The sequence below is a fragment of the Lygodium microphyllum genome, chromosome 25 (assembly GCF_053477565.2).
Source record: "Lygodium microphyllum isolate KBCC chromosome 25, Lygodium_microphyllum_v1.1.10, whole genome shotgun sequence".
NCBI classification, from domain to species: domain Eukaryota; kingdom Viridiplantae; phylum Streptophyta; class Polypodiopsida; order Schizaeales; family Lygodiaceae; genus Lygodium; species Lygodium microphyllum.
In genome coordinates this window covers 27,126,111-27,149,355 of record NC_141159.1, presented here as the reverse complement: position 1 = coordinate 27,149,355, position 23,245 = coordinate 27,126,111, and the positions used below count along the sequence as shown (strand labels likewise).

The 23,245-nt window shown below is 39.0% G+C and overlaps 1 pseudogene; it reads left to right on the top strand.

Annotated features, from left to right (window-relative positions):
* Positions 1 to 8,374: 8,374 nt before the first annotated feature.
* Positions 8,375 to 20,434, top strand: LOC148014000 (putative carboxylesterase 12; annotated as a pseudogene).
* Positions 20,435 to 23,245: the final 2,811 nt, after the last annotated feature.

The window sequence follows — 23,245 nt, the reverse complement described above, 5'->3', positions numbered from 1 at the left end:
CTAGTTATTCGTTTCCTTTGGGAGAGTGTCTAGTGAGGATTATCTTTTCTCTCCTGGAATGGTTGATTAAAGAGAGGATTATCTTTTATCTCTTGAAATGATTAAAGAGATGATTATGTGTCATACATGCTTTGTGTGTTCATGGTGCATCTTGGGGTCAATCCCTGAGGTGTAGGAGGGCAGTAGAGGAGCCATGGCAAATAGCTCACGGATGCTCCCCGTGTCTATTTTACGTGGTGTATAATACCAATATGTATAAGGACTTCCTATGAGGAGTTTGGGAAGGATTACCCATTGGACTATGAGCCATACAAACGCTTATTTAGTTAGATCAGTGTGTAGCCTTTGGATGCTTCTGGTCGTGAGGCCATGAGGTGTTTTGGTTGAGTATAGAGGCCCAGATAGAGCCTTAGATCCAACGTTGGGCTTGTTTTCAGTCCCGATACTATGTCACTATTAAAGCTTTCCATCACATCTTTCATTCTATCTTATTTCCATTGTTGAGAGTGAGGGAAAGTGAGAAGTATATTGAGTGAGGGACTGAGGAAAAGTGAAGTTCTATATCTTCTTTTTGCTTTTCTTCTTCTTCTTCTTCTTCTTCTTCTTCCCATCCATAGTAAGAGGGTCGAGTTTGGGGTTTGCATGTGAAGTTGAGATTACAAAGTGAATTGTAACTTTTGAAAGAATAAAAGTCAATCCAATGTCTTGATTGTTGTGTGTTTAGGCCAACATAGACATTTTAATTGAACATGAATATCGATAGAAGCAAGATCTTAAGCTTGCATACATAAGAATTAGCTCTCTATTTATTCATTATCACACATTATATATATAGGGTCCTTGGGCTTTATCCAACACCTTCTTGTGGAGATCTCCTAGCCTAAAACTTTATGGCCCACCAAAGAATCCTAACATTCCTAAACTATGTGCTCCATATGTACATGTGTGGACACTCATAGACACACATGGACACCTATGCAAGTGTGTGCATCCATGCAAGTGTGCACATGCACGTGTGCGCGTGCACGCACACATGCACCTTGAAGTCCCAAGTAAAATATTAGCCTCCCCTTGTGTGTGTGTGTGTGTGTGTGTGTGTGTGTGTGTGTGTGTGTGTGTGTGTGTGTGTGTGTGTGTGTGTGTGTGTGTGTGTGTGTGTGTGTGTGTGTGTGTGTGTGTGTGTGTGTGTGTGTGTGTGTGTGTGTGTGTGTGTGTGTGTGTGTGTGGAAGAAGAAGAAGAAGTAGCAACAACAGTAAAGGAAGAGAAGAAGAAGAAGTAGCAACAACAGCAAAGGAAGAGAAGTTTCTACACAGGAATGAAAGAAAGGGAAGCAAAGTTACCTTATGATGGCACAATAGCTTCACTTTCCTTTCAATGTTGCTTTAGATGTTGCTTCACGATTACTTCCCATGATAGTGCAAAGTTGCTACAAAAGTGACCTAGGGTTCATACATCCTAAGTTCTATGTTTTAATACCCCTTCTAGATTCTAAGGCCTACAAGCAAGCTCACAATCAAATTAATGTCACACACAAAGTGTATGCACATTCTATTGAATATTGTTATATAAATTTGAGAATCCAAAAAAGTATGTATCTTCAATTCTACATTCTAAGAACCCTTGTAGAGTCCAAGAAGTAAACATGACCTAGAACTCCAAGAAATGCTTCACAGAAAGTTTGTGCTTCATTGACACTGATTGATTAATCTTTCTTTTCTAGAGATATAACTATCTCTAACCATCACTATTGTAATACTTTGATTTTTTAATTTCTTGTTCCAAAGGACCATAAATCTTAAATTTTACATTTGTAAAAAATTTCTAGAACTCAAGAAATAAATTTAAGGTTTAAGGCATATCAAATAAATGTTACACACATTGTGTGGACATCACATTAAATATTGATACACATTGATATTTCCCAAAGCTCTCTTTAGTAGAGACACAAACACCATTATATTAGATGGTTGTTGGACCTACATTTAAAACAACTTGGAATTTTTTGAAAAATGATAATTGATAATACTAGTACTAGAATAGATGTGAAAATTACATAAAGTTTTGAATATAAGTGATGGGGTCTTTCAAGAGAGTTAAAGAGGTTGATTTTGTGATAATGTAGTACAACATATATGAGTGACTTTACAATGAGAAATTGAGATGATATAGAATTATATATTGACTTTGTGTGTGTGTGTGTGTGTGTAGAGAGAGAGAGAGAGAGAGAGAGAGAGAGAGAGAGAGAGAGAGAGAGAGAGAGAAGATAGTCCATGAAAAAATTATCACCATACTAATGTGCATAATAAGATATAGTGCTAGCCTTTGAATTTCAATGGACTTGAAAACTTAAAAAACGTGAGATACTTAGAGCTACATAAAAGTTTGAATATATGTGATGGAATTTTTTGAGAGACTTAGATGCCAATTTTTCCATGATATCTTCAAAGTGAGGAATTTAGATCTTTTGAGAGACATTTTCCATGATATCTTTAAAGTGAGGGATTGATATTTGTTGAGAGATTGTGTAACGTGTCTGCTCGTCCGCTTGTGGGATACGTCTTAGCAGCCCATCGGGAAGAGGGTCTAGAAAGTGCCGCCGCCTGGCACTCGCAAGGAATGTCAAAGGGTTTGCGATCTAGGTCCTCCCGAGTCTTCCCCGAGTGGAAGTGTCCGACCATTCCCACTTAGGATCAACCTAAAGTCAGGATTCCTTTCCTATCGGTAAAGTCTCTAGGAAGTAGCTAGCGTCGAGCTCCAGATGATCCACTTTGAGTAGAAACAACAGAGTCGAAGCGGATTTATGCTGCACTTGGTTCATGGATAATGGGAAATGAGAGGGATGCGAAGCTCAACCTCTCTACCATAAGATATAGTCCCATTCCTTTTCCCTAAAATAGCATAAATCGGGATTCTAACTCTACTGTTGCTAGGTCTTCATAGTCTCGTTATCTTGTCTGTTGAGAAAAGTTTCCAGCTAACCGGGACCACCCTTCCATAGGACGGACCCAAGTCACATCCACCACACTTTCCTTGGTTTGCTTAGTTATCTAATTGCCTACCACATTATGTTTGACATGTAAAAGCAGCTTCCTTAATTAATCAATTTAAACACAGGTTCCTTCATGTAACTTAAGCACTGACACAAAAACAATGTCAAGCAAGTTCTTTTTTCAAATATCTGATCTTTATTTATCATAGTCCTGGAATATATCAAATATCATGCCCGAAGGCTATCCCAGCAATTTACAGGATTGCTGCTCCAAGTTCCGCCCGTAGACTAATACATGGGCCTCGAGATCCCATCTTGAGTCACGTCAGCCTCTTTTGTGGGGTCTGGAGGCAAGGAATTTATAGCCAGAGCCTCCCCTGGCACCCAAGCATCCTCCCGCTCTCAGTAGCACCCACGGAGAGACCTCTCGCGACGGGTTAGGTCCATATACCCGGCGCGGCTAACAACCCCCTTGGATAGGACCAGGAAAACAATCGTGTCAAGAATCGCGTGGTGGGGGGAGTTGCTCAAGATGCTGCACCAAACACACACAGAATGCACAAGGAGAAGCTCACTCAAGAGACAAGAAGAGAGATGAAGGCCAAAACGTTTTCTTGCTTGTTTCTTCTTCTTCTTCCACACTCTTTATAATGTACTCAAAGTATAGATAAGATACAACATAAAAGGAAAGTGGCCTACTAAGTCAAACAATGCATAACCGACTACACTAGTTGACTGGCGCTATAACTATGTCAGCTGTAAATAGGTGTAACAACCTGAATATAATAAGTAATGAGCCAGTGGCCATGTGAGAGTCATAATGACCACCGACGTGCTAAGTGTAGACGTGTGGACCCATCTAACCAGGCGATCCATCATCCATGTCCACATGTGTTGAGCTTGCCATCTCAACAAATCGGAGGTAACTGAACCTGCCACTCCCTCTAGGCCTTTAACCTAAAGCATTAGGTATTTTTCCTTGAATTAGTTCCTTGAGCAAAGGAGTTCAGACAATGTACCTAAGTGTACAATCACGATCATTTCGGAGGCCGTTAGTATAGCCAACTACTAAGGTGTGATTCCTTCTTTCCGAATGCTCCCAGCATTCGATCATGGATCATTCACGACTTGGCGAGATCCTAAGGGCTTGGCAAGCTAGGTTGCTTGTATTCCCTTTTTCTTTTGGTTTAGGGTTTGTACCCTACTGACCCTAATTATCCTTACCTTAGGTCTCCTTGTAAGATAGATCATGGACAACCCCGTCGTCCCTGGTTGGTCAACTTGCTGGTTATTTCCTAGATCCCTTGTAGTACCCATCTGATATTTCCTTCGATCCCTAATTGACCAAGGATACTTTTGGTGATACAAGAATACCCGATCTTAACCCCCTTTTTCAGTAGTACTCACATGCACTAAGTTTGCCCCTTTCTAACCCTTTCTTTGAGCTTGTCTAACTACGTTGATTAAGACAAGTATTGACTTTACTCAACAATTTCAAGGCCAATGTACAAAGCATGAATTCAAGCACTCTAATGCACATTAATTTCATGCAATCTTTCTATGTGTGCAATCTTAATATTATCCATGCATGCAATAGTTCCTTCATATGCATCTAGTAAGGATGTGGCAACCATATCACTTGATTTCACTAATCAATTCTAGAGAAAGACCCTTAAGATATGTCTACCCTTCCATGCACTTATCTTTTCATGATCATGAAATTCAGATATGAAAGAAACCCATGATAAATACTAGTCACAAGCAATAGTTTTGTACGACACATGCGAATGTCCTTTCAATGCATGCGGCTTAACATATTGCTTGTTGATGCAAGAATCTTTCCCATGCATGTAGAAGTTTTTCTTGCATGTATCTAATATGACTGTGATACTTTATGCATTTCACTATCAATCTCAAGAGAAGACCCTAGGATATGCCATTTCCAATTCAATACACGATGGAGCATAATTAATATATTTGGGACACGAAAGTAATACTGAGTCGTTCCATTAGTGCAGCTGACTTCCATGAAATCACCCCGTGTTTGCAAATATTCATGCAACTCATGCGCTAGACTTTTTTATTAAATTTAAGAGAACCTTCTTAAACAATGCAATGAAGCAAATTTTATGAGAGTGTCTAATGCAAAAATTCCCTATGAACTTATTCGATACGTATTTCATGAACTTTGTATATATGAGGTTACGTAATCATTTAACATATTGAGTTCATCGACAAGGAGTGCGGGATCATGGACCTGATTCTTGACAATTGAAACCCCGTTAGCAGCCACTCCTCTACCTTGGTTAGAAATACCTGCAGAGTTGCTAGTTGCATGCCTCTTGGGTGCCATCTTTCGCGGAAATCTAGTGGCCTTCGTATGCGGGGATAGCTATTAGATGCGTAGGAATTTCCTGCATATTGTCCAACAGCTTCCCACCAATCCTCACAGCCTTTGCACTTGAATCGATGCAGTCACGGATTAAGGAAAAAAATTAAGCTGGGTCTTGCGAGTGAAACACCTCCTAAAGGAGATGCTTTGGAAGCTTCTTGGAAGCTTCCAAACTCCTTTCTCTTCTCTGACAGAAAAATCAGACGACGTCTTCTCTCTTTCTCCTTCTCTCTCTCCCTCTTCTTCTTCTTCTTCTTCTTCTTCTTCTTCTTCTTCTTCTTCTTCTTCTTCTTCTCTCTCTCTCTCTCTCTTCTTCTTCTCTTCTTCTCCTCTCTCTCTCTCTCCCTCTTCTTCTTCTTCTTCTTCTTCTTCTTCTTCTCCTTCTCTCTCTCTCTCTCTCCCTCTTTTACTTCTACTTCTTCTTCTCCTTCTCTCTCTCCCTCTTCTACTACTTCTTCTTCTCTTCTCTCCTCTCTCTCTCTCTCTCTCTCTCTCTCTCTCTCTCTCTCTCTCTCTCTCTCTCTCTCTCTCTCTCTCTTCTTCTTCTTCCTGGGCACCAGGCGGGGGGGGGGGGGGGGGGGTTTGACGACTAGGGCGGGGGCTGCTGAAGCCGAGGAGGAGGAGGCCACCGTCCGTTGACGAGGGAGGGGAGGAGCTGCAGCCTCAGATGGAGGGGGGGTGACGATGCAGGTGACGGGGGGGAGGGGGCTACCCTGCCGAAAGGAGGGGAAGGCCCCCCTTTTTAAAGAGGGGGAGGTGGGTGGTATGGCTGCCACCCCTCCCACCTGGGGGGGCTGCATGCCCCTCCTAACTCCCTCTTACTCACTCACTCTCTCTCTCTCTTCCCGCCATGCAGTCGGCAGGGGGAGAGAGAGTGAGAGTAAAAAAAATTGAAAAAAAAATTCTTAAGGGAGGGGGGGGGGGGGTTCTCATGGGGGGGAGGGGGAGGCACAGGGGCACGGGGGATGTTACAGATTGAGACCAAATTCTCCACGATATCTTCAAAGTGAGGAATTGATATATGTGATGGGATTTTTTGGGTTGCATAAAATTTTGAATATATGTGATAGGAATTTTTAGGAGACTTAGAGGCCAAATTTTCCATGATATTTTCTGAGTGAGGAATTGAGACTATGTGATCATAATAGTGACTTAAACACATGCATAATAGTGCACAATGCATGCATGCATGCTTGCACACACGCGCACATGTATGTATGTATGGATGTATGTGTCTAGAGAGGTGGTGGTCCTTAAAAAAATTCACACACACACATGCACACAAAAAAATAGTACACATGAACATGAAACCATATCAACAATCAGAAACAACTTGGCTTCTATTGCTTTGGCAAGATCAATAGCATAAGGCATTTGCTTATTATATGACTTGCAATGTAGTTCACTTCATATATATGTGAGGAATTTCCACATCCCATGACTCATAACGTAGACCAGTTTATGTTGAAGACAAATAAATGCACAAAATTTATCTTACAAAAGCTGCCCAAGTATTTACAAGTTTTAGCTTATGTCTATAACATCCTTTGCTTATACCAATGTTCACGAATAACAATTTTGGTAGCAAATACAAAAATGTTCAACTCAACTTGTGGAGACATTTTTGAATCAAGTTATAAATTTGCTATTCTTATAACTAGAACTTTTGTAAATTTCAAGGTTTAAACTTTCGTGTTAGACTTATTATTCTCTCTGGCCTTGCAAAGTGGGTCAAAGGATCACTTTATTTCTATAACTCCAAGCACTTAATTTATAACTCCGCAACACATCTCTCTCTTTGGTCTTGCAAAGTGTGTCAATGATCACTAATGACACTTTAAAGCTGGGTTGCACACATCCTAGAAAGAGGAAAGCGAGCAAGTTAATCCCATTATGACTCCATCGCATAGTCTAACAATGGGATAGTGAATTCTATTTCCCCCTAACAGAACATTCCAAGCCCTTCCCAAGTAGCCAAGTGCAATATAAGTGTAAGAGTAATAACCGATGGTATTGTTGGGGAATCCTCTAACACAACTCATGAGCCAATTGAATGAGAGAGCATGTGATTGAATGGCCATGATGATGTGACTTCATTGTATCTCTGCTATAAGAAAAAGGTGATGGTGCTCCACTCATCCTCATGCAATGCAAGTCTTTGTATCACAATAGCAACAAGTTGGGTTAAACTAGTTAAACCTAAGAGTCATTCCCATGCAAGCAATCGACCACTAGCTAAACTTAGAGACGTTCCTACACAAGTTACTGTTGTTGCTATGAGGGGACCAAGGTACTTGCAAATTGTATTCAACTAATGCATTCTCTCTCTCTCTCTCTCTCTCTCTCTCTCTCCCCCCTGCCATGGGGCCCCCAACTTATTCCTATAAGATCCACTTTCTTCATCATGCAAGTAAATTTACTTATGTGTGAAGCAACTCTTATGCAATAAGTTTTTAATGCTTTCCCAAAGCCCTTCCCCCAACCGCACCTAGGCAATGCCTCTCCAACAGTGCCCATGAAAAACTTTTTTCCCATCCGATGGAAAAAAAGACTAGGCTTAATGCCAATTGGTTTTGGCAAGAAAATAGCCGGTTTTATAACTAAAATGCTTTAAAAATAGCCGGTTTTTGTAAAGACAAGCTTCAATTTCAACCGGTTTTTGAGCTTGTCTTCAATTTCAACCCGTTTTTTGAGAATTTTACCCAGAAAAAATATACTAAAGGATGGTTTTCTGTGAGCCCTACTCTCCAGCAAAAGCTCATGATGATTTCAGAATTCACAATGCAGGTGGAAATCTGTCCCACAACTTCGACACTTTTGTCTATGGATTCTCATAATTTTAATAATAGTGCACGTTTTAAGTATTTAAATGGAAAGAATGATTTATCCCCCTTCCTTTATCGTCATCCTCACCACTACCGGCCTTAAGAGAGCTAAGCGAACCACCTGTGACCTGCCCTTGAGAGCCTTCATCACTGGCAGTCAGAGAGACATGGTGGACAGCCCTGATTTCACGTGTCTTATTCACACTCTGCACAGCGATGGTACCTTTACTCGACATCCATACGACCCGCCTCTCTTACCCGCTTCTTCGTCCCCGTTACAACCTGTACGCACCAAAGATGTCACCCTCAACTCCAGCCATGGAACTTGGGCTCGTCTCTTCCTGCCAACCTCCTTCACCTCTGATTCAGATCCAGATAAGAACAATTCAGAGGATGATGAGAACAACACAAGGAACTTTAGACACTAAACTAGATAGTAAATAGCCTTATATCTAGTAAATGCACAATTTTTTCAAGGTAGTAACTAGGGTTTTTTAAATTGGAACTAGGTTTTTAATTTTACTAGATAGATGTGAAGCTATAACTAGTAAAATAAGTGTCTATATGGTAAATCGAGGTGAATTTCTATATATCACCTAATATAGCCATGTTTATTAGATAGAATTATGAAGCTATGGATCATAGGATAATGTGCATGCATAGTAAATCAAGACAAATTTGTATATAAGATCTAACATAGTCATGCTAAGTAAATATACACATCATAATTGATAGGCCTAACCATAAGCCATGTAGTCAATCTCAAATAAGACAATGCTGATACACACTTGTAATGGATATGTTTGTATGCATCCAAAATGTACATGTGCTGTAAGATACATTTGTGCATTTTGATAACTTTTAATTAGCACAAATAGTTTACACATCCACAAATAAAATATCATTTTTAACAATATAAATATTTCCTTATCACATTAAAACAAAGAAGAATCTCATTCAATTCAACTCAATGCCATGGCTTCAAATCTTAAAATTCCCCTCAAATTTCCCCTCAAGTGTGGGATATACCTAGCATCCATACAAGCACAAATAGTTATCAAAAGTTATTTGAGCCCCTTACAAACTAGAAGCATATCCATCCATTAGCAAAATAGAAACAGTTCAAATTGTAAAAGCCTTTTCCTTAAATGAAAGACATAGAACCTCTTGAGTATGTGGAAACTTGAAGAGGGGAGCTCTCAATAGACAGTCATGGCACATGGTCTATTAACAAGGGTAGCTGTATTAAGTTCATTAAAAAATCAACATTTCCTACCAACATCTGGCATATACTCCCACTTTCATGCATGTAGCATATTCAGGGGGTGAACAAGGAGTAAGAGATGATGGAACACATAGCACAAACATAAAGCAATAGAAGCAAGACGATGGGATAGAGATGGATTATGCTAACATTGTCATTGCTAGCATGAACATGGAAGAGCTAGAGAAGAAGATGTGGGGTGTCCAAAAATGTTTCAATGAGAATTAAAAGAGTCACAATAGAATTTGGGGAGCAAGTGCTATGTGCATGAGTGGTATCCTTGTTGTCATGCATTCGACAAAGCAATGTTAAGTATTCTCTATGCAACATGTACATGTATTTTAAGGGAAGGTTCCCCTTAAGGACGAGTTTGCTAGATTGTTTTGGCTCACCTATGGATCAAAGTTGTGCTCACATTGTTTTACTTGCCATTAGATTTCTTTTGGGTCTTGCTTTCATCTAAAGCAAAAAGAGATTGGGTTTTGGGTTCACTTGTTTGGCTTAAAGTGAGCCTTGTTTACATGCTTCCATGGCACATTGATTTTATTCCTGAGGAGGTCTTGCAAATTAAATGCCCAATATGGGCTAGTTTTCATGGGCTTCCTACTTTGCTAGATGGAGAAGTTAATGTACTAATAGAAGTTCTAGGTAGAATGCTCCATGTTCTTACAATAATATCAACTAGTGGAGCAAGTGGCCTCTTGTACTTTGGGATAAGAGGAAGAAGATCCTTGGGATGCTCTAGCTTTTTTATCCTAATGGGATTGAGTTGTTGGTTGATATCAAATTCTCCCTCTTGTTGGATACATGCTTCAAATGCAAACAAGATGGGTGCTTTGCAAAGGAATGCCCAAAAAGGAATTGAGCTAAGAAGAAGCCAATGAGAAAATAGTGGAGATAAGGAAGAACTTCAAAAGAAGCAAAAAAGAAAAAACATAGGTTGAGAAGGGTAAATTCAAGGAAACAAACAAGCCTCAAAAGGAGGAACCTAAGGAGTAACCTAATTATCAGAGGCAATCCTAGAGATGTTGAAGTTAAAGTAGGATGGAAAAAAATAATTTCAACCACCAATTTCTTTGAAGTCTAATGGAGGTAAGAAATAAAAACTTTCCCTTTAAAAGCTTCTTGCAAATGTTTTGTTGACACAGATATTTTGCTATTTTGGATTATGGAGGTTCGAACAAAGATATAATGTTAATTAGTTGGCTCACTATAAATCTCTTGGAATGTGAGGTGCCTAATAAGTCCATCCAAGAAGGATGTGTTTAGTAGGAGAAAGAAATGGAATCCCCTCTCTTTCAACACCTCCTTTCTAGAAAGGGAAGGATTCAACCTATATCTGAAGGATGCTTGGAAACAAACCAACAAATCCAATCGCTAATCCAACATAGAACTAGATGAGATCCATAGCTATCATCACTAAGATTACCAAGATGTATGGCAAAGATCGGGATTGACTTCAAAGAGGGTTGCATGCTAGTAGTTAGCAATGCAGGGAGTATATTATTATGACTCTTGCTAAGTGTCCTAGTAATGGGATGTTTTATCAACTTCTCAAAGAAGTGGAGCATTACATGGAGGACTTGCAAAAACATAAACGTGAAGTTGCCAAAATTTAGTCCAAGGGAAATGGTATCTTATGGGGCTAGTGCTTCGACCAATTAATTTAATAAATTGATGAAGCAAAAGAAGCAACAAGAGTTCATCACTATGATAGATGATGGAGGAGGAATCATGGAGTTTCTGTAGGGATGTTTCAATCTCTTTAGAATGTGTCTGTAAATGGTCTATGCTTAGGTCCATTTGAGGTAAAGAGGTTGATGCGAAAGGGTGTCCCATTGCCCCATTACTCTTTGCCACCATAATCACTAACCCTTTGCTTAGGAATTTGGATTTGAAGGTGCAACATGGAGTAAGTAAGGGGTTTCCTATACCATTAAGAAAATACTTGGTCTCCAACACAATAACTAACTAATATTGTGCAAGTAGAGAAGCAACTAGTAGATGTATTTGATGAAAGTGTATGAAAGTTTTCTAGAGCTATCTAGGGTTGTGACTAATGTGAGCAAAAGCAAGCTTATTTACCTAGGATTGAATGAGTTAGCAAAGTTGCTAAGTGAGCCAAGCTTCCAAGTAGCAGAATTGGAGTTGTAGTTGCTTGATTCTAAAGAATTTGGGTGATTTCAAGATTTCTAGCAGCGAACCTTAACTATTGAGCATATGATGGATGAATTTATTTTATTATCTTGTACATTATGTATGATGTGAGTCAAGTAACATGCAATAGTGACAAAAAATACATGCATAGGAAAGGCCTAATTTTGGCATCATGAATCTGGTGAGATTAATGAAGGTTGAGAATCCATAGCCTAGATTATCATATAAGACACTAGAAGTGAAGTAGGACTCTTGTTTCCTGCATTGTAACTAGGGTAATGGCCAACAATAAGAGAGGGATGGTCAATGCCAGTTTGAGTTGATCCAGACCACCTATAGGTGGATACACTTGAATTTGTGTGTTATCTTAAAGATAACAAATTAAAAACTTTAATGATGCCCTTTATGTAGTGATTATGCTTGCAAAACTAAAGCCTTACATGCAATTATCTATATCTTTTTCTATCAAAATAGTTTGAAGAAATTCTAGTAAATGACTAAAGCATGTGTACAATTCTAGATCACTAGGAGGAGACTTAGTCCCATTACATAAATTCATGTAATGCATTGTTCACCACATAGTCCTCTCAACATAGTCCCCTGGCATAGTCCTCTGAGCTTTGTTCATGTAGGCTATCTAGTACACTCCTCAGCCTATCCTCTTGAGAAGCTTGGTACAAGTAGGTTGTGTGGTAATGCTCTTGAGTAGCTTGGTACAAGTAAGTTGTTTTGGGTTTCAATAGGCATCCATCTTAAGTAGCAGCTATGCCCTAGAATATCATGTCAAGAAGTATATTAGACTGAACTAGGGAGTGTATTGTGGTGGTGGTCATGTACCTAAATACCAACCAATTTTTTGAAGTCATTCCAATGCATATATTCTATCTTACCAATTTGAGCAACACTCTAATTGGCAATGTTCCAAAGCAGCTAGGTGTTTTGCACAAACTCTAGGGTCTAAACATAGCTTTCAATAGGCTTGAAGGTGAAAAAACAAACTATTGAAATGTATTGAAACAAGAGAAATACTTAATGACATTAATCAACCTAGCTATAACATATTGGATGCTTGTCTAGGTGTCATAACAGTTCAAAGCAAGTAGCTTGCCTAGTGTTTTCAGAGTAGGTAACTTGAAATTGATTTGGGCTTGAAAATTCTTTCAGACATAAATAAATTTGAACAAAATGATGCCCATAATCTTGGTCATGCAAGGAAATAATCCTGATCATACATGATAGCTTCCTTGAATAAGATGACCATTATCAAGCCCTCTGGTTTTGTGATGTTACCCTCATTATCCATGTTATGCATGAGAGCCTTCCCTACATAAGACAATCATGATCAAGCTAGGTGGTACATACAATGTCTTGATTGTTGAGATCCATCTTATCACAAGAATGAGAGTCCTTATTTGTGATTCACCAAGCCTCACTTGTGAATCTGCTAAAACTTAGTTTGGTAGGTATGAAATCTTGAGATGTGGCATTCTCATGGGTTGCTACACCAATGAGTTTTTGAATCATGTTTTGCCCCATAGTGAATGGTTGCTACACCATGTAATAAAAATGCAACTGGAGGGTGTTTTCTTACTATGAATGGATCAGTTAAAGTATTATTACTAGCAAGAATAGAATGATTATTTAATAGCCAAAAGAAACCTATCATTAAATCTTATGCATGATGAAATGTTAGGTTAAATACTTCACTTCTCCTAAGGAAGTTATGCTCAATGGAATGTTAGATTAAATGATTAGCCTTTTTTGACAAGAAAAGTTGATAGATTGAGTTGTAGTAATCTATTAATTTGAACAAAAAAGGGAGAACCAAGCTTGACAAAGTTGAATAACCTTGACATTACCTTAATGATTCATATTCAACACGGCCTTGTCCTCGGAAAAGATTGGTTAATAGAATAGTATATCTTTAGCTTAGATCAAACTAGTATGGCATTACCCTTGTTATGAAGCATTGAAAATAAATATAGTTAAATAAAGTTTAGTTTAAAAGGAACCTAGGATCCTATACATTTTGAGAAATTTCTTCTAAGATCCTTAACCAAGAAGATTTTTCTTGCAGCTTTTGCAAAAGTTGTTATAGAAAACACTTATAAATTTACTAGGAGGTTAGGGCTAGAGGACCTAAGAAGATTTAGTAGGAAGTTAGGGCAAGTGTAAGCTAAAATTTCACTAGCTATGAGTGGATCTCATTATCCTTAATTGGAACATTAAGAAAGGGGATGAGAACACTCAATGAAAAAGACAATACTTTAGGCGATTGTCAAGCCATGAATAGGCATGTGAAGAGGCAACATATGAGGCACCTCTATGAAGAAGAGGGGGCATGATAAGAATTAACATTGTGTAAGAGGAGTGACCATTACCGAGCAAACATGGTGTTGAAAAATCAAGGTTAAGGAGAGGATTGTTGCTGTACTGGCTTCATAAGATTGGCATGAAGTTATTAAATATACAGGGATGGTGTCACGGTGTGTGCTCAAGAGGGTAATTGGGTGGGGGGCCATTGACAAAGAGGGAGGGTAATAGGATTGCATTCAAAATAAAATTCTTTGAAGGTCTTCTACGAGTTTAGTGGAGCAAGTGAAAGTGTTTCAAGCCGCGAAATTGCAGGCCCCTACCCCCTAATCGGTTGTGCGGATTGCCAAAATTTAGGTTTGAATGTGATCACCTGAATTCAGCGAAAGGCCTCAGTGTCATCCTCGCCCTCGAGCATTGTAAACCATGAGGTGCAGGTTCCCTCGTAGCACGATGACATGAATGAAGGCCCTAGGCTTGCACATGAGTCGGCCTATTAGGAGCTCATCTCATATTCGTCCATGGTGGGCAACCATCACTGTTGCACGGTCTGGCTCGTGAAGAAAGGCAGGCTGAGGATCCGTCTAGCTCGCCGCCAGTGGGGGCCAAAATCTGTGAATGTGAGGTCTCTGAGGATCCGTCTAGCTCGCCACCAAAGTGGGGGCCAAAATCTGCGAATGCGAGGTCCTGGCCAGTCGAGCTCCGTGAAGATGCAGTACTTAGAAATCCCCGTACTTAGATGTTTAGGTAAGTTTCGAGACTCGCATGTAAGTTTATGCATTCCTGTTGTGCTGCTAATTTTAATTGTAAAAATGGATGATTTTGATTGTGTTTAAGAAGATGCATCATTTGAAGAGATGTCTTTCTTGAAACACAGTACATAAGAATTGATAGAAGAAGATGCTTATACCTTTCTTTAAACTCAAATTCTGGGTATAAATTCCACCTACTACTGACAAAACTGAGGGATACACGAGACAATATAGGAATTAGTTGATTAGATAACAAATCAATAAGGACCAATTGAAGCATTGGGAATGCATAAATCTGTGCTTGAAGATGTCTTCAATTAGCTAATTGTAAGCTATAATCTGACTTGACTGTTGAAGCCACATCAAATAAGAGCTAATCATAACATGTATATTAGCACAAGATGGAAATCCAGCTTGGTACAAGATGGCAGCCAGTTAAGAGTAAACTTCAAAAAATTCCAAAACTCCAAATTTTATAAATTTTGAGACTTGGTGGAACTATGGCATACACGAATTATGAGACTTGGAATGGCTGTAAGCCAATGTTGTCCCATGTAAGAGTTTATGATTTCATGGTATATGGTTTAATGCAATAGCAACTTTGACTTAGAGAGCAAGGTATAGAACTTGAACTTCTCTCATGGATGGGAAAAATAATCAGTAAGAGCATATGCATGTTGGATATACAGCTACTAAAATCCAAGCATCTCTTTGCATCATTTGATGTGCAGGATTAGTTGAACTATGTTGATATAGAATAGATTTCAGATAGAACTACTTTTCTAATTGTCAATTCTAAAAGTTCTTTCCCTTCCCTTCAGAAGCAGGTTAGATTTTAGGTGGAGTATTTGACGAGAAAATGAAAGCGAATTGATTAGAATAAGGTATGCCTTCCTTCAAACCATTGACTAAGTACTTTTATTGTTTTTGAATCACTGTATGGCACAGTAAGCTATGGCATGTCATTGAAGTAGTTGTCAAACGATTCTTGGCCTTCATCAGATGGGATAAACACAACCTCAAATTCCTTGTTCTTTTCCTTCAACTGATTATAAATGGATGCCAACACTGGTGTGAATCTTTGACACGGTGGGCACCAATGTGCCGAAAAGTACAATGCAATAATTTTGCCTTCTAGATCTGCAACTTTGACTTGTTCTCCATTCTTTCCAATCACATAATCCTGTTCATCATGGACTAAAAGGATTTGTTGATTCTGATTCTCCAATATTTCCTTTGCAGCTTTATGTAGAGCATTGATTTGCTCATCATTTGTAGCTTTATGTAGAGCATGGATCTACTCATCATTGAAAGAGAATGCCTTTGCTCCCCATTTCTCCAACAAATGCATAATCAAATATGAAATGCCAAAGAATCATGACACAAAGGAAGTAACCACAAATGCTCAGGTGAGAGTTTTAAGAATTCTTCTTGTCCTTTTCTTCAACATGGTTTTTTAAATAGTGGATCAAATTTGAAGAGATGCAAAATTGATTTGATTCTTACGAGGACAAGTTTTGTAGTCAAATGTCTACATGCATCAAAAGTGGTGGTTTTGTTGGTCTACTTGAAAGAGGTAAAGAAAGAGATCATTGCCTCCATTTATGAAGGCAAACCACAACAACTACTTGAAGGAAGAGAGAAGGCATTCAACGTGTAGCTGCAAATGAAGACAACTTGAAACTAGGTTGGGATTGCCAGGTACTTTCCTGCTTAGGGGTGGTCTAATGAATTTTTTTAGTGAGTATGTTTGCTCCAATGATGCATTGAATTGTTGTGTTTGAAAATTTAGAGCATTTCTTTCCTCTCTCAAGACTAGGTGGTAAACTTCATATAGTTTATGAAGTGGTTTGAGAAACATTTTATGTTGTGTAGAGTATGGTTTGTTGGCTACATGTTGGTAGGGTCTTTTCCCACTATTTTGGAGCTTGTGGTAGCATATGAGCTTGAGAAGAGCTTCTGGGTTGGGAGTAGCTTCAGAGAGACACTTGACATCAACAAAGCTTGGGCAGTTGTTCCTTTGTATTGGGTTTTCCTAGCTCCTTGGCTTCTCTTTCCCAATCCCCCCAAATGGCCTTGGGAGGCCTTGTATTCATGCTATGATGTTAGGCTTCAGCTCTAGTTATGTTGTTGAGCCCTTGGTTGTTCTTTAATGGTTCTGAATAATACAATTAGCCACACTTTATTTTGCCTGAAAAGGTTGAAGTGGTGGGTCAAGAGGCATTAAGTGGTGGGCAGGAAAGTCAAAGACAGAGCGCGAGGAAGGAATAACAAGCAGTGAGCTAATGTATCATGTATAGAAATTTATACACTAGAAAGGAGGGGGGTGGGTCAAGTAAGGATGGGTACGGCAAGCTGGGAGGGGTTGCCTTATGATTTTGCAAAACATTATTGATAGGTTTTTCTATGATTCTGTAATATTATGTGGTGTTAAGGTGTAACCAAGGAAAAGTTTTGTATGTACGAGTGTATAAACAATGAATTTGGTTTCTTTATAATGCTATCAGTATACTAACTCCAAAATTTGCAGCCATCATGTGAAGGATTGCAAGCTGCAACTTTACATGGTGCTGATTTTAACTCTTCAAACAGGTTATGGATGAGGGAGTAGCAACACATCATTTGAAATTATTGATCCCTAAATTTCTCAGGTACCAATTTTCACCAACAAAAATCTTAATTTTGATGCACAATCACTATCAAAACTTTGTCTAGGATATCAAATAACAACACAGTGCATGCATTTCTCCTTTGAAGCACCCCCTATCATAGGCCCTGTAAAAAAGCATGTGGATAGACATGTTTGGGAGTATAGTCATCAGTGCAAATATCACTAGCAGCAATGGGTAAGCTAAGGGCTGTAGGCTCATGGTGACACGTGGAAGAAGTAGGAGATGTATTCAATAGAGATCATGCTGAATTCCATGATGCACAAAATCTGTAGAAGCAAAATAAAAAATGATCCCTTTTGTATTGACTTCTTGGAGCTTAATGAATTAATAAGAATCATTGGGCATATTGGATTTGAAGGAGTGGCTTCTTGAGTTTCTTGAGACCATCTAAGGATTGGTACTTTAGTTCACCTTGGATATTTAATAGCTAAGACCAATCTAACTTATTGTGGAATATGGCTTGCTTGTAGGACATTTTTCATCGGCATCATCATTTCTAATAAGAGTATCAATGTTTAGCTAGCATTTGAACAAATCAAGGAGTATTTCTTGTGAATCTTTGTCTAATCTTTTAGAAGAAGCCTATGCGCACTTGAAACCTCACTACTAAGAGGCTTGTTCTATTAGCAACTTTTTCATATGGAGTTAGAGTGGTCATGATAGTAGGTCTTCTAGACACATGCAACACCAACAAGGTGCTTGGAGGTGAGGAAGCATATCAAACCCTCGATTGCCACCACAAGGTATGTATCCTTATGAAGGAAATTCATAGAAGGTACAATTGTTGCTACTTTGGTGCTCTTACATTAGATGCACCTCTTACTACTTTGGTTGTAGCAAGGCCAATAAAAGGCTAGATTGGTTAAAGTTTGAGCTTGATGGATCTGTATGTTTCATCCACCTATTTAAACAACTTGCTAAAACATTGAAAATGAAGAATGTAAATTCAGGGTTTTGATATCCTATTTACATATACTGGTAAAGCTAAATCAATTTGACTTGGTATAATACTTCAATCTATTGGATTCCTATCTTGTGGGAAAACTCAACACTAGCATATGTGTTTGGTAAATCTTATTGTTTGAGAGTCTAGATAGCATTTCATATTCCCACAAGAGTATGCATTGATTTGGATGGGCATTACATTTATCCCGATTAATAAGTATGATACAATATGATTCCATGAGCAAATAATTTAAATGTCATTTCATTATTTGTCTTGTTGTGGATAGGATACAGGTTTTGAAGCATACAACCAATATTGTGGAGCTATGGGAGATTGCAGTGATTTTAGGATCAAAGGGAAGGAAGTTTGCTAAAAATGGTAGGTCTTCTCTTATTGCTCTGAGCTTTTTTCGCTATCTACATGTTTGAGCCGTTTGATATCCTTGTTGATTGTAAGCACAAAATGAATCTCGGGACAACATTGTTGCTGAAGCAGCAAGGATCTGGATTTCAAAAAAAAGAAAGGGAGGCTTAAGAAGAGCTAACAAGACTTGATTTTTTAATGGTGGAGCAGATCCGAAGAGGATGACAACTCTAGATCTACCTTAGGTACTGTAGAACATGGTGAAGTAGAGAGAATGTAGTGTTCAAGACAACTTTTTTAGTGGATTCAATCACAATTCTATTGCTAACAATACAACATTGTAAATAAATTGTGATTAGTTTTCTTAACATGATATATTGGTGTGATAATGGCTTGTATTAATGGTTCCGTCTAGTTTTCTTGTATAGGAAAAATTTACTATATCTATGGTTTCAACTAGTTTTCTTATCTAGGAATATTTTACTAGATCATCAACTAGGAATTTTAAAAATATTCTATATAGAAATATTTTACTAGATCACTAACTTGTAAAGTGTTCCACTTCTACTAGTTGAGACTTTTTCTAGATACTTTGATAAGTATCTAGAAAATCTCTCTTTTTTTACTATATGGAAACATGTTTAAAGCTCCTTGTGCAACAAGCGACAACACATAAATGTAGAAGATGATGAAGTGGAGGAGGAGGAAGAGGAGGAGAAATTGCCCCTTCTCCTGTACTTCCATGGCGGCGCCTTCCTCTCAGGCAGCGCTGCGTAACCACTTGACTATGCCTATATGTGCACCCTTGGTAGCCATGCAGGCATCCTGATTGTCTCTGTGGAGTACCGCCTCGCTCCTGAGCATCGCCTGCCTTGTGCGTACGAGGATAGCGTGGAGGCGTTGCAGTGGCTGTGTGAGCAGGCAGAAGCGGTGGCGTCCTCCTCGTCTGTGGTGGAGCCATGGCTCAGGGGCCATGCCGACTTCTCGAGCCTGTATGTGGCGGGGGACAGTGCAGGCGCCAACTTAACACATCACGTGGTGAGCAGAGCGGCGAAGCTAGGGTTGGGGTTAGTGCAGGAGAACAGATATTCCTCTATGTGTCTGAGAGGACTTATTCCGATTCATCTGTTCTTCTCCTTCGATGAGAAAGCTGTTGCACGCCTGAGTTTATGGCCGCGACGAAGAAGATATGGGATGCCTGCCTTCCTGAGGGGAGCGATGCAGGAAAGCATTCCTTTGCGAATCCGATGGCGGATGAGAGTTTCGGTGTTGTGGTAGCAGGCCTGCCTAGTGCTCTGGTGCTGGTGGCGAGCAATGACGAGCTGCTAGAGAGAGGGGTGGCGTACGCAGAGGCGTTGCAGAGCGCAGGGAAAGCAGACGTGAAGCTCTTCGTCTCGCCCAACGAGGGCCATGTCTTCCACCTCCTCAACCCTGCCTCCCAAAACCTGCCAGCCTTCCTGTCTGAGCTCTCCAGTTTTATCCAACCAACTTTAGTAACAAAGAGTGGAGTGGACTCCGGAGAAGATGCACATGGTATGAAATAGTCCTACGTGGTTCAGACCTTGAAGCACACGAGGTATGTAATAAGCTGCCAACACGAGGTATGTAATAAGCTGCCAACAAGAGGGTATGTTAATAAGCTATGATCAGTGGCATCCCATGCTGCGCAAGTTAATGTAACAAGCTGCTAGAAATGGCATCGCATTAATTTTCTTAAAAAGTAGATTAAATGAAGGTTATTTCTTCGATGTTTAAGTGTTTCAACATGATTTATTTATATGGTTTTCATCCCTCGTGGCTTATGAAGCTTCAACATGGTCCTTTGGCTTCCTTGTGTGTTGGGTGGTGTTTTAGACCATAACAAGTCTCGATGTTGCTTTTTCTATAAGTATTGCCAGTCACAATTTATACATGATGTTAGCCCCAATGTAAAGAAAGAGCAAAGAAAGCAAAGAAAATTAAAAAGACATAAAGGAGAGAGTTGAAAAAGACGGCTCAATGAAAAAAACAGGTGGAAAATATCCAAAAGTGTAAGAAGCTAACTCAAAAGTCCAAGGCAAGTGCAAAAGGGAAAAAAAATATTTTAAATATAAAAGCACACCCTAAATCCTTGTAAAATAGCACTAGGCTCTCTCCGATGCAATTTGTAAGTGTAGAAGGGCACCGGTAGAAGAACCATGTAAATAGGAAGGGAATAAGAAAAGAAGACCTCGTCTAAAATGGCCAGTCCTGTAAAAAAGGGATGGGCATCCAAAGAGTAGGGCATGTATAAAAAGGAAAAAAGTGAATGAAGAAGCTCATTCTTGTATGTGGCCAAAACTAGCTCTCTTCTTCTTTCTCTTCTTGTTCTTGCTTGTGCTTGTGCTTATACTTGCGAGAAGGAGTGTGAGAGAGTGAGTATGTGAGGGTGAGGGACCATGGTGGAGAAGCTCTCCATCTTCTCCTCTCTTCTTCTTCTCTTCTTTTCTCTTCTATTGTCTCGTGCATGGCAATGGAGCTTGGAGCTTGGAGCTTGAGGATTGAGCTTGCAACATGGATCATGGAGCTACTAGAGAGCTTAAGGAAGGAGACCAACTCGATCGGGCATGAAGGTAAGCTCACTATTCTCGTAGGTGTGAGAGTACACACAGTTATGTGAAAGATAGCCATTGCACTTGTCTTGAAACACTTGAAATAATAAGCGGTCCATGGGACTTGGCAGTTGAGTGAGAAGCTCATACATTTTGGTTTTGTTGCTGAGACCAATCAATTCAAGCCTCGAGTGCTTGTGCGCTCTAAACCGAGCAACAAAGTAGGAGTTCAACTTCGAAATGGCACTTGGTTTTAGGTAGGAAACAAGGGAGTTGAAGGCTATTCATTTTCTTTTGTGGATTAGTTTAGGTTTAGGAAGCTTTCTATGCATTGGTTAGAGAAGAAGTTGTGCATTTTGATCAGACTTGAGATATTAAAATTTGGAAAATAAGGAAAAAAAGATAACTCTTTGAAAAATATAAAATTTTAAAGTGAGAGAGAGAAAAGAAAAAAACTTAGAGAGGCAAACAGAAGGAGAAGGAGAGGGGGGAGAGGGGAAAATAGAGGAAAGAGAAAAGTCTTTTTTAACATAGTTTTTTACTTGAGCTTGAGAGAGAGAGAGAGAGAGAGAGAGAGAGAGAGAGAGGAAATAGGGAAGAGAGGGGGAGAGAGGAGGAAAATTTTGAGAGATAATAAAAAATATAGAGAGAGAACAGAGAGAAAAAAACTTGAAGAGAGGAAAATCAAAATGAAGACAAAGAGAGAGAGAGAGAGAGAGGGCGAAAAACCAAGAGAGAGATAGAGAAGAAAAGAAGAAAGAGGAGCGGGGAGAGAGAGGGAGGGAAAGAGAAAAGAGAAGATATATAAGAGAGAGAGAGAGAGAGAGAGAGAGAGAGGCTTCTCAAACCTACCCCCTTCTCTCTCTCTCTCTCTCTCTCTCTCTCTCTCTCTCTCTCTCTCTAAGCCCTTCCTCTTTCTCAATCAAATCAAATATTTTTCGAATTAACCTCCTCCCTTTTTCTCGCATATAATCTCTTTCTCTCTCTCTCTCTCTCTCTCATGTACTCTCTCTCTCTCTCTCTTCCCTCTCCCTTTTTTAATTAAGTTAAACTCTTTACAAATGTCTCTTTCTTTCTCTTTAAATCAAAAGTTTTGCTCTCTTCTTTCTCTCTTTTAAGTAATTTTTTTAGTTAAATTAAAATTTTTAATTTAAACTTATTTTTTTTCTCTCTACTCTTTTAATTAAATATCTTCCTCTCTACTTTTAATTAAAATTATTTTCAAAATTTTCATCCCCTTTTAATTAAGTTCTCCCTCTCATGTGCACACACACGCACTTTCTCTCAATTAAATCAAAATATTTTTAAACATCTCTTTCTCTAGCTTTTTAAATCAAAAGTTTCTTTCTCTTTCTTCTCTTGCTCTTTAAGTTAAAAATTTTAAAATCTTTTTTCAATTAAAACTTTTTTGACATTGTTTTTGACACATTATAAGAGAGAGAGAGAGAGAGAGAGAGAGAGAGAAAGAGAGAGAGAGAGAGAGAGAGAAGAAGAAGAAGAAGAAGAAGAAGAAGAAGAAGAAGAAGAGAGTGTGTGTGTCAGAGAATTATAGAGAGAGGAAAGATACAATTAGAGAGATAAAGAGAACAAAATAAGAAAAATGAGAGGGGAAAGATGGGAGAGAGAGGAAGAAAAAAGATTGAGAGAGAGAAAGGGGGTGAGAGAGGAAAGAGAAGACTTTGAGAGAGGGGGTGAGAAGATAAAAAATTAAAAAAATTTGGGAGAGAGAGAGAGAGAGAAAACAAAGAGAGGACTAAAAAGTAGGAGTGAGAAAAGAAAAAGAAAAAAAAGGGGGAGAGAGAAAGGAAAGAGGGAAGAGAAAGGCAAAGAAAAAAGAGGAGAGAGACGAGGAGGGAAACAAGGAGAGAAAAAAAAAGAGAAAAGAAAGAAAGAGAAAAAAGATATGAGAGAGAGGAGGTGAAAGAGAAGTGAGAAGAAATGAAATAGAGAGAGAAAGAGAGAGGAATATGTTGAGTGTTGAAATGACCTGTTTTTTGGCTG